The 11,255-nt window shown below is 44.6% G+C and overlaps 1 non-coding gene across 1 annotated transcript; it reads left to right on the forward strand.

Annotated features, from left to right (window-relative positions):
• The first annotated feature begins 9,091 nt into the window (after nt 1-9,091).
• trnai-aau (transfer RNA isoleucine (anticodon AAU)) lies at nt 9,092-9,165 on the forward strand. Its single transcript has one exon. It is a non-coding gene; the product is annotated as a tRNA-Ile (tRNA).
• The last annotated feature ends 2,090 nt before the right edge of the window (nt 9,166-11,255 follow it).

Below are 11,255 nucleotides of genomic sequence, written 5' to 3' on the forward strand. Positions count from 1 at the left end.
GGAGTGTCAGCTGTGAAATCTGAACCCAGAAGCTTGTGATTTCGAGGTGAGTGTGACCAACTGAGCCACAGCTTTTACCTGAGCCTCAATCCTTCCACCAACAGTTTCTCTCTATCGGATCTGTCACGACCCCTCATGATTGTGAACACCTCTATCAACTCTTCTCTCTAAGGAGAACAACCCCAGCTTCTCCAATCTATCCACATAACTGAAATCCTAACCACACGTTGCAGAAAGGAATTTTTCCTCATGTTCCTTCTGGTTTTGTGAGTCACTTTAAATCTGTAACCTTCGGTTACTAACCGTTCAGCAGTTAGAAACAGTTCCTCAGTATTTACTCTACCTCAAACCTTCAAGGAAGCTCTGCAAAGTAACTGAAAATCAAGTTGTCAGAAGTGGGATTTAAACACATGCCTCCAGTGAAAGCTGCAACCTGAACAGAGAAGCTGAAACCGCTCAGTCACCTCAACTGTTCAGACCTTTTTGACCTCGTCATCACTTCTGTCCTTTGAAAGGTTCACTCAGTTCAGGAACTTGTTCAATGTTACTGGAATACTCAGTGATTGGGATATTAACTCCCCCGGGTTTTCCTGAGCTTGTTCTCGGTGTATGGGGAAGTTTGTCCTGGGCCGTGGAATCTTGCATCCCTTTAATGGACATTAACCCACTGATTGAATCTGTATTCACTGCTTTCCGCTGGTGCTGGGTAATTGCAGAGTGTGGGGCCGGAATGTTGCTGCTTGTCCCGGCCTCACTCACTCTGGGAAAGAGGGAATAATTGATGCATCTGTTTCTGTATCTGAAATGTGACTTCGATCTGCTGTTATTAACCGAGGCAGCGCTGCAGAAGGATACGTTAATAATCTCTCACTAATCAACTGCAAACAGTCAGAATGTGTAACTTTGAGCAGCGCTTTCTGCACCGTCAGGGCTGGAAAGTTGAGGGAGGGAGAGACACTGTCAGTATCTGAGTGTACACAGCACTGTACAGAGAAAGAGCCAATATACCGGGGCTGAGACACAGTGTATCTTTTCACATTTAATCACAATAATATCCGGAGTCAGGAACTGAAAAGGATGAAAAACCGAATAATAAGAGCAAAAGTAAAAAAACTAAGCAATTATAGATTAGCTGATGAGCATTCTGTGTGTTACCTGATAGTCTACTGTTTTATTTTCAATGCTCTCTCCACTGTGGCCAGGGAATGATTTCTTCTCAAGGGCTGAATATTCACAAAGCTTCTTGGAATTTAAAATCTTTCAAAATTAATTCCATGGAGCTAATGGGGAAAAGTCAAATAACTGCATCTATTATAGGAGAGCTGGTTGGTGATGACGTGGATGTGTCTGCAGTGTGCAGGACCAGACTGTTTCTATAGATTCACAATGAATGTTCCACCCTTTATTTGTAACAGTAAAACTGATCGTGGACAATGGCTATTCTGGTTGCAGCAACCTGAAGATTTAGCTCATTGACACCCTGCTTTCGGATAATCTAGAAAGCACAACACCCAGCTCTGTCAGTTAGTGTGCTTGTTTGTTAACCCACAATTTGTTGGTTCAGGCACTTAAAAGGATGAGGCTTTATTAACTTAAACTCTTCTACATCTGCTGTATTACTCTTGCTGTTGATTCCTCAAAGATAAGTTTAATCAAGTCTTTCTTTGTGAAATCCATGCTGACTGTGTTTTATTATATTTTCATTTTCATATGTATTTTCTACTTTTGGGGATTACAGGATATTGTCATTTTTTATTGATTTTATTTTTATTTATTGCACTTATTGCCCATCCCTAATTCCCTCGAGAAGGTGGTGGTGAGCTGCCTTCTTGAACCACTGCAGTCGATGTGGTGCTGTTAGGAAGGGAGTTCCAGGATTTTGACTCAGCCACAGTGAAGGAACGGTGATATAGTTACAATTCCAGGATGGTGTGTGGCTCAGAGGGAACTTGCAGGTGATGGTGTTCCCATGCATCTGCTGCCCTTGTCCTTCTAGGTAGTAGAAGTCACGGGTTGGAAGGTGCTGTGTAAGGAGGCTTGCTGCCTTGCTGAAGTGCATCTTGTGGATGGTACACACTGCTACCACTGTGCGTTGGTGATGGAGAGAGTGAATATGGTGAATGAGGTGCCAATCAAGTGGGCTGCTTTGTCCTGGATGACGTTGAGCTTCTTGAGTGTTGTTGGAGCTGCACCTATCCAGGCAAGTGGAGAGGATTCCATCACACTCCTGACTTGTGCCTTGTGGATAGGGGACAGGCTTTGGGGAGTCAGGAGGTGAGTTACTCGCCGCAGGATTCCTAGTGTCTGACCTGCTCTTGTAGCCATGATATTTATATGACTACTGCAGTTCAGTTTCTGGTCAATGGTAACCCCCAGGATGTTCATCGTGGGGGAATCAGCACTCGTAATGCTGTTGAATGTCAAGGGGAGAGGGTTAGATTCTCTCTTGTTTCAGAAGCTCATTGCCTGGGACTTGCGTGACTCGAATGTGAAATATCCTTATTGTAGGGTATTGTATTGTACTGTACAGTGACTACACTTGGAAAGTACTTCATTGGCTGTAAAAGGCTTTACAAAGTCCTGTGGTCGTGAAATGCATGTGTTGCTTTTTCCATTGTTATCAATGTCATTGTGATCAAAAGATAGGTTTCGTGAGCACAAGGTTTAAATCAATGTTGATTCAAATAATGTAAAAGCATCTATATTCTTGCACTATACTTAATAATCACCATCTTCCTATCCTTACAGAGTACAATGTTTGTGACCCTGAAATTGATTCCGCAATCTCAGTCCCTCAGACAATTTCAGCCCAGTTCTGATGAAAGATCACAGATCTGAAACGTTAACTCTGTTTCTCTCTCCACAGATGCTGCCAGACCTGCTGAGTATTTCCATCATTTTCAAGAGTCTCGATTTAACGAACAGGAAACTTGTTTCAGATCAGATTGGGAGACAGTGTGAAACCACTCCATTGTACTCATGTCTGAGATTCTGAGGACAGTTGGCTGTTAGTGGAAGACATCATCAATTAAATGTACCTAGCAACAGCTCAGACCAATTATTATTTTACAAGGTGATGTGATGGCCATCCAGGGGTTAAAAGTAGGGATCTTGTAAGGTTTCAGTGTGCAGGAACACGAGAAGATCTCAGGGGTAAAGGCTCAGATCATCGACCAAGTTCTCCACCTGATGAGGGATCTAGGCTGGACAAAGAGGACCGTGACACTCTGAGACCAAGCTCGACCAGTCCACACACCTGCTAGAGCTGTAAAGTTATATTCCCCAAGTTTGTTCAAGATAATTTTACTTCCAATTATTAAGTACTATTTTACTCTCAATAAAAGTTCTGGACTTATTAATCAAGTATCCTGTTGCTTTAATTGGTTAAAGTCATGCCCAAAGAGATTGTCCACAATAGACTTTCCAGAACTGAAAGATAAGTCTGCAAGGATTGCTAATTTTACAGCCCTGTTTAAAAAGAGAGATAAACCCAGGAACTACAGACCAGTTCGTCTAATGTCAGTGGTGGGGAAACTTTTAGAGACAATTATCCAGGAGAAAATTAACTGTCACTTGGTAGAACATGGGCTAATAAATGACAGCCAGTACAGATTGGTTAACAGAAGATTGTGTATGAATTAATTAATGAATTAATTTCTTTGATGAAGTTTCAGAGAGAGTTGACCAGGGTGGTGAGGTTGATGGTGTGTGTCTGCACTTCAAAATTGTGTTTGAAAAAGTACCATAAAATAGACTTGTTAACAAAATGTGAGCAGATGGGATTAAAGAGGCAGTGGCAGCGTGGATACAAAATTGGCTGAGAGACGGAAAGCATAAAGTAGGGTGAATGCTTGTTTTTCAGAATGGAGGGACTAATCCAGTAATGTCACTGTTGTTGCAGTGTGTGCAGTGTCTGACCCTGAGCTGTCCTAGGGAGGGGGCTGTTTGTGATTTTCCTGTGGGGTATATTATCATCAGGGTATCTCTCTGAGCTGTCACAGGGATGGGGCAGTGTGTGATATCCTTGTGCATGTCATGCAGGCCCACTGGCGTGTGGTTCCATCCTGATCCCAAGAAACAGAGCCCCATCTATGGGCAAAAAGTCTCACTTCCCTGTGGGTGTCTTGAGAGAGAAGAAGGCTTAGGGAGTAAACCTGGACAGTAAATCCGGAGTGGAGTCCCATACCTGTTACTTATCAGGTAGTTTTCCAGCAACTCCTACAGCAGAGCTGGTACCAAATAGTACTGGTTTTTTCCTTTCCTTTGGACAATACTAGCAATGCTGAGAGGGGGTCCTGATGCTCAGTGTCTCCATACTATTTGCCCAGGCCTGTGCCCTGGAGAGGACACTCCAGCTTCATGGTTAAACATTAGCAAAACATGGGAAGAAACAGTTACCGATTATAAGCTCTCACTCAATTGGTGTAGAGTATGAGCACTAGGGGCTACTTTTGACAGTGGGAGAGATCATCGCGTCTCAATGGATAACTACCACCTACTCCAAGCTGTGCAGGCCCCAGTCAGTTAGGTGCTGTCCTGCCACGACCTACTTGCTTCAATGGGTGCTTACAGCTTCGAGAGATATCTCTCAACTGGCGGATTGATAATCTATGCACCAGGCAAGACAAACTCAACAAACAAGACACCAGTGCTTCGCATCACAAGCTGGAATGTAAGGACCATGTGTCCTGGCCTTACCGACAACCTTCTGCAGGTTGATGGCACACACAAGACAGCTGTGATTGACAAGGAACTCACAAGGCTCAATGTGGACATTGCTGTGCTGCAAGAAACTAGACTCATTCAAAGTGGATCCCTCAAAGAGAAACACTACACCTTCTTCTGGCAGGGAAAAGCCCAAGAGGCAACTCGTGAGCATGGAGTGGGTTTCACAGTAAATAACATGCTACTTGTGATGAGTGAACCACCCACAGTAGGCTCAGATAGACTTCTTACCCTTCACTTGTCAACAAGCGCGGGCCCAGTTAATCTCATATGCATCTATGTGCCGACACTCACCTCCACCCCAGATGTCAAGGATCAATTCTATGAGACACTTGACACTGCCATCAGTAGAATTCCCAGCACCGAGGGACTGTATCTTCTAGGGGATTTCGACGCAAGCTTGGGTACTGACGACAGCTTGGCCAACGAGCATAGGGCACCAGGGGATTAGCAAGATGAACGAAAATGGACAGAGGTTTCTGGAGCTATGCTGTCACCATGGACTCTGTGTGACGAACAGCTATTTCCAGGTCAAGCTGTGCCACAAGGTGTCCTGGAGACATCCGAGATCATGCCACTGGCACCAGCTAGACCTTATCATCACCAGACGTACCACCCTCAGCAGTGTCCTCATCACACGCAGCTATCATAGCGCTGACTGTGACACTGACCACTCCCTGGTGTGTAGCAAGGTCAGGCTTCAGCCAAGAAAGCTTCACCCATCCAAGAAGAAAGGTCGTTCTCGGATCAACACTTGCCGAACCACTGATCCAGGAGTTCCTCAACATCCTCGATCAGGCTCTTTCAGAAAACGCCCAAGGCCTCAGTGCGGTATCAAAGTGGAATCATCTGCACGCCACCATCTATAACTCTGCACTCGCTGTGTATGGGAAAAGAGATGGGAGGAATGCTGACTGGATTGAGGCTTATTGGACTGAAATGGAGTCAGTTACTGCAACTAAGAAGGGAGTCCTCATGAACTACAAACAAGTCTCCAGCAAACAAACTCTAGATGCTCTCAGAGCTGCCAGAAACAAGTCTCTGCAGACTGCTCAGCACTGCACCAATCAATACTGGTTAAAACTCTGCAACAGCATACAAACTGCCACTGAATCTGGGGGATGCTAGAGGGACATATGAAGGAATTCAACAAACCAAGGTTCCTTAGACAGCACCTTCCATACCCGCAACCTCTACCAACTAGAAGGACAAGGGCAGCAAATTCATGGGAACACCACCACCTGCAAGTTCCCCTCCAAGCCACACACTATCGTGACTTGGAACTATATCGCCTTTCTTTCACTGTTGCTGGGTCAAATTCCTGGAACTCCCTTCCTAACAGCACTGTGGGTGTACCTACCTCACACAGACTGCAGCGGTTCAAGAAGGCAGCTCACCACCACCTTCTCATGGGAAATGAGGGATGGGCAATAAATGCTGGCTTAGCCAGTGATGATCACATCACATGAATGAATAAAAAAATAATTATGAAAGCAATGGGAGCAGCAGTAACTAAATCAACACCTTTGAAGACAAAGACAGGGGTGATCACCACTGAACCTAACAAGCAGATGGAAAGGTGAGTGGAGCATTACTTTGAACTCTACATAACGGAGAACATTGCCATTGAAGTAGCTCTCAGCACCATTCCAGACTTCCCTGTCATGGAGGAGCTGGACAGCGACACCACCATAGAGCTCAACAACGCCATTGACCGTCTTGCCAGTGGTAAAGCCCTGGGAAATGATGATATTCCACCTGGAATCATCAAAAGTGGAAAAGCAGCTCTGCTGCAGCATCCCCATGAACTTCTGTGTCTCTGTTGGAAGGGGAGATCTGCGCCTCTCAACATGCGTGATGCAAACATTGTCACCTTGTGCAACAATAAAGGCGATCGCAGTGACTGCAGCAATTAGCGAGGCATCTTCTTGCTAAGTATTGCGGGGAAGGTATTTGCTCGCATTGCTCTGACCAGATTGCAGACCCTGACATCACATCTATCCTGAGTCTCAGTGCAGCTTCAGAGCTGGTAGATCGACAGTCGACATGATTTTCTCACTTCGGCAGTTACAGGAGAAGTACTGTGAACAGGACAGACCACTCTACATTGTCTTTATAGACATCACCAAGGCCTTCGATCTTGTTTGCAGAGACGGACTCTTCAAACTGCTGTGGAAACTAGGCTGCCCTCCTGAACTCTTGGGCGTCATCTCTTCTTTCCACGAGAACATGCACAGTTCCGTCAGTTACAATGGAGCAACATCAGACACTTTCACGATCAGCAGTGGGGTAAAACAGGGCTGTGTCCTGGTGCAAACTCTCTTCGGAACGTAGGAGGAGGCAGTTTACCCTGTCGAGCCTGATCTGTCATTCAATTACATCCTTGATGATCATCTACCTCAACACCACTTCCCCGCGCTCTCCCCATATCCCTTGATGTCATGAGTATCAAGATTTCTATCAATTTCTGTCCTGAACATGCTCAATGATTGAACTTTCACAAACCCCTGAGGTAGCGAATTCCAAAGATTCACCACCCTCTGAGTGAAGAAATTCCACCCTATCTCAGTTTTAAATGGCCTTTTAAATGAAACTTTAAGGAATACAAGCCCAGTTTCCTCATAAAACAATGCCACCATCCCAGGGATTAGTCTGGTGACCCTCCGTTGCACTCCCTCTGTGGCAAGTATATCCTTCCTTAGATAAGGAAACCAAAACTGTGCACAATACTCCAGCACGATCTCACCAAGGCTCTATACAATTGCAGCAAGACATCTTTATTCCTGTACTCATGACCCCTCGTGTTAAGGCCAACATACCGTTTGCCTTCCTAATTGATTGCTGCACCTGCATGCGAGCTTTTAGTGTCTCATGAACAAGGACACCCAGGTCCCTTTGGACATCAACACTTCCCAACCTCTCACCATTTAAGAAATATTCTGTCTTTCTGTTTATTCTACCAAAGTGGATAACTTCACACTTATTCATATTATATTCCATCTGTCATTTCATTCACTTATCCTGTCCAAGTCCCCTGGAAGCCTCCTTGTAACCTCCTCACAGCTCACATCCTTTACAATTGGCATATTCTTCTCCATGCTGCTATTTTAAACTTTCAGTGACTCAGATGGGGGTGTCCACCTGCATACCAGAGCTGATGACAAGCTGTTCATCTTGGCAAGACTGCGCACCAAGACCAAAATGAGTCAGTTCTTGGTCTGTGAGTTGCTGTTTGCTGATGACGCTGTGCTGACATCCCATAATGAAGTTCATTAACAGCAGCTTCTCTATCGGTTCTCCCTGGCCTGCAAGGAGTTTGGACTGACGATCAGCAGCAGGAAGATCAAAGTTATGGGCCAGGACGTAGAGACTCCACCTTCCATCAACATCGACAGGCTCACTTTGGAGGTTGTCAACAGCTTCACATACCTTGGATCAACAATCACCAGCAATCTGTCCCTTGATACTGAAATCAGCACCAGGATTGTCAATGCTGCAGCTGTCATGTCAAAGTTGAGAAGACGAGTTTGAACCGACAGCAAACTGATCGAAAATACAAAACTCCGCGTGTACCAGGCTTGTGTTCTCAGCACCCTCCTTTATAGTAGAGAAGCATCAACAACTTATGCAAGCCAAGAAAAGCAGCTGAACAGCTTCCACCTCCGCTGTCTCAGATGGATATTGGGCATCTCCTGGCAGGACAGAGTGCCGAATGCAGAAGTACACCAGCGTGCAGGGATCTGCAGCATGTTTGCCCTCTTGAGTCAGCGGTGACTCTGTTGACTGGGTCATGTGTGCTGAATGGATGACGGTCGCTTTGCCAACGACATGCTCTTTGGTGAGCTTGCTTTCAGCACGAGACCAACAGGTCACCCACGTCTGTGATACAAGGACATCTGCAAAGCGAGATCTCTAGCTGACTGGGATTGGAGTCCATGCATGGGAAGTCCTTCCTGCTGACTGGAATTCCTGGAGAAAGGCATTCAGGAAGACCATGGGAAAAGCAGAGGACAAAAGAAATGACCAGATGGTGGGAAAGAGAGCTCAGAGGAAGGAAAGATTATCAGTCGACCTCGGGCCAATGATATTCATCTGTACCAGCTGTGGAAGGGATCGTCACTCACGAGTCGTCCTCGACAGCCACAACAAACGATGTTTCACACAGAAGTGACGTACACCCCGGGTGTAGCCCATCGTCTTCCGAGACGGACGGTTGCCTATTACAATTACAACTACAGCTACAACTACAAGAGCGAGTCAGAGGCTGGGAACTCTGCCGTGACGAACTCAGCTCTTGACTCGCCAAAGTCTGCCCACGATCTGCAAGGTCTTCCTCTGACTTCAATTGCACACATATTTGCAATCTGGCTCTGTAGCTTAGTTGGTTCAAGCACCTGTCTAATAAACAAGAGATCCTGGGTTCAACTCCCAGCAGAGCCTTATTTCACAGTAGCAACATGCTTGAAAAGTTTCATTATCAACACTGACATCTATGTCTTGTGAGCTTCAATTAAAAATACATGATGAATTTCTATCACATACAAAAACAGCCTTTGTGAAGGATATGAGTTTGGAATGGCTGTTCCTCCTTGAACAGAACTTCAGTGCTGATACATCAAAGGTAACTTCTTTGACATAAATTTGTTCACAGTTACATTCAACCTGGAAAACAGCTTGATATTAATCTCACTGAAGGAGAGTGTTTGTGTCATTATGTGTTGCTTTTAACCGAGACTGGGACATGACGCAAGTGGGAGGGTTTATCTGAGGTTTGGAATATTTGTCAGTCAGGAACAAGAAAAATCAAAGGAACCAAATAAGAAAACCTATGTCTCATGTGGTTACTGAGAAACGGTGAGAAGATATTAAACTTTGTTGTATTTAATACAACTGTGTGAACTTTGATCTTTGCGGCCTTTTATAAACAGTATTTGAAGGGTCTCAGTAAAAATGTTCAGTGTTGATGAGAGTGGGGTCTGGGTGAGCAGCTGCTGAGTGTGACAGGGTCAGGACTGGATGCAGGAAGTTCTCTGACATTCTCTCTCTCTCTCTCTGATGGGTTGAGTTGATTTTCAACTGGCAGCTGTTGCTGTTTTGATAATTCAAGTTCCCTCCACCGATTTTTTTGGACAGACAGTGCAGTATGAGGCTGTAAAGGGTTAATGCTGAAGACAGTGGGATTAACCCCTCCCACAATCAGAGTGATGATGTAACAGTCACATGAGATGAGGTTTGGGAGAAGAGAGAGTAGCACCAAGGATGCTCGTTTAGGAGGCTTGATGAGTGTGTATATAGTATTGTGTAAATTAGAAAAGAGTTCTTCGTTCTTTCAGCAGGGAATGTGTACAGAAAATATCGCGAAACTCACAATTTTATTATTCAGGAGTTGGAACACAGGGATATTAACTCCAAGTGACAGTAGTGGTTTCATTTAACAAAAGAAAAGTAGAGAATAATATTGCTCATTGATTGAAATCCCCCAGTGAGGAGACAGTTAAACAGGTGATCTGTTGGGGCATCCTTCGATCCAAGGTTTCGGCAGCATTTAATCTCCCTTTTTGGTGAAATTCTCTGTTTTTTGCATCTTTTTTTAATCCAGCTTTGATGGACCAGTGAAAAAACTGAAAAAAGTAAACAGATCCATCCTTTCTTTTCTTCCTTTTTCCCATCAGTTTCTCTTTTCTGTCCCAATTTATTCTGCTGTTTCTGCTGTTTTATCCATTCCAATCAAAATTCAACATTCCAATCAAATCTATTTGTTATTCCACAGTGTCTTTCCATGTGTTTTATTCTGTTGTATTCTCTCACAGTCTGTTTGATGATCAATTTTACATCCCACTCTCTGTTCTGGTGAAGATCAGAAGCAGTGATATCTGTTTGCAACACCCGACAAGTCAGCCTGAGGCTGTATCTCATCGATAATGTTGAGTTAGGAACATAGGAACATAGGAGCAGGAGTCGGCCATTCAGCCCATCGAGCCTACCCCACCATTCAATATGATCATGGCTGATCATCCACTTCAATGCCCTTTTCCCCACACTTTCCTCATATTCCCTTATGTCATTTGTATTTAGAAATCTATCAATCTCTGCTTTAAACATACTCAATAACTGAGCTTCCACAGCCCTCTGGGTTACAGAATTCCAAAGATTCACAACCCTCTGAGGAATAACATTTCTCCTCATCTCTGTCCTAAGTGGCTTGCCCCTTATTTTGAAATTGCGTCCCCTGGTTCTCGACTCCCCAACCAGGGGAAACATCTTAGCTGCATCTACCCTGACTGTCCTTTAAATATTTTGTGGGTTTCAATGAGATCACCTCTCATTCTTCAAAACTCTAGAGAATACAGCCCCAGTTTCCCCAATATCTCTTCATAGGACAGTCCCACCATCCCAGGAACAAGTCTGATGAACCTTCTTTGCACTCCATCTATGGCAATAATATCCTTCCGAAGGTAAGGGGACCAAAGCTGCACACAGTACTCCAAGTGCAGTCTAACCAGGGTTCGATACAATTGAAGCAAGAATTC

The sequence above is a fragment of the Heterodontus francisci genome, unplaced genomic scaffold, assembly GCF_036365525.1.
Source record: "Heterodontus francisci isolate sHetFra1 unplaced genomic scaffold, sHetFra1.hap1 HAP1_SCAFFOLD_59, whole genome shotgun sequence".
NCBI classification, from domain to species: domain Eukaryota; kingdom Metazoa; phylum Chordata; class Chondrichthyes; order Heterodontiformes; family Heterodontidae; genus Heterodontus; species Heterodontus francisci.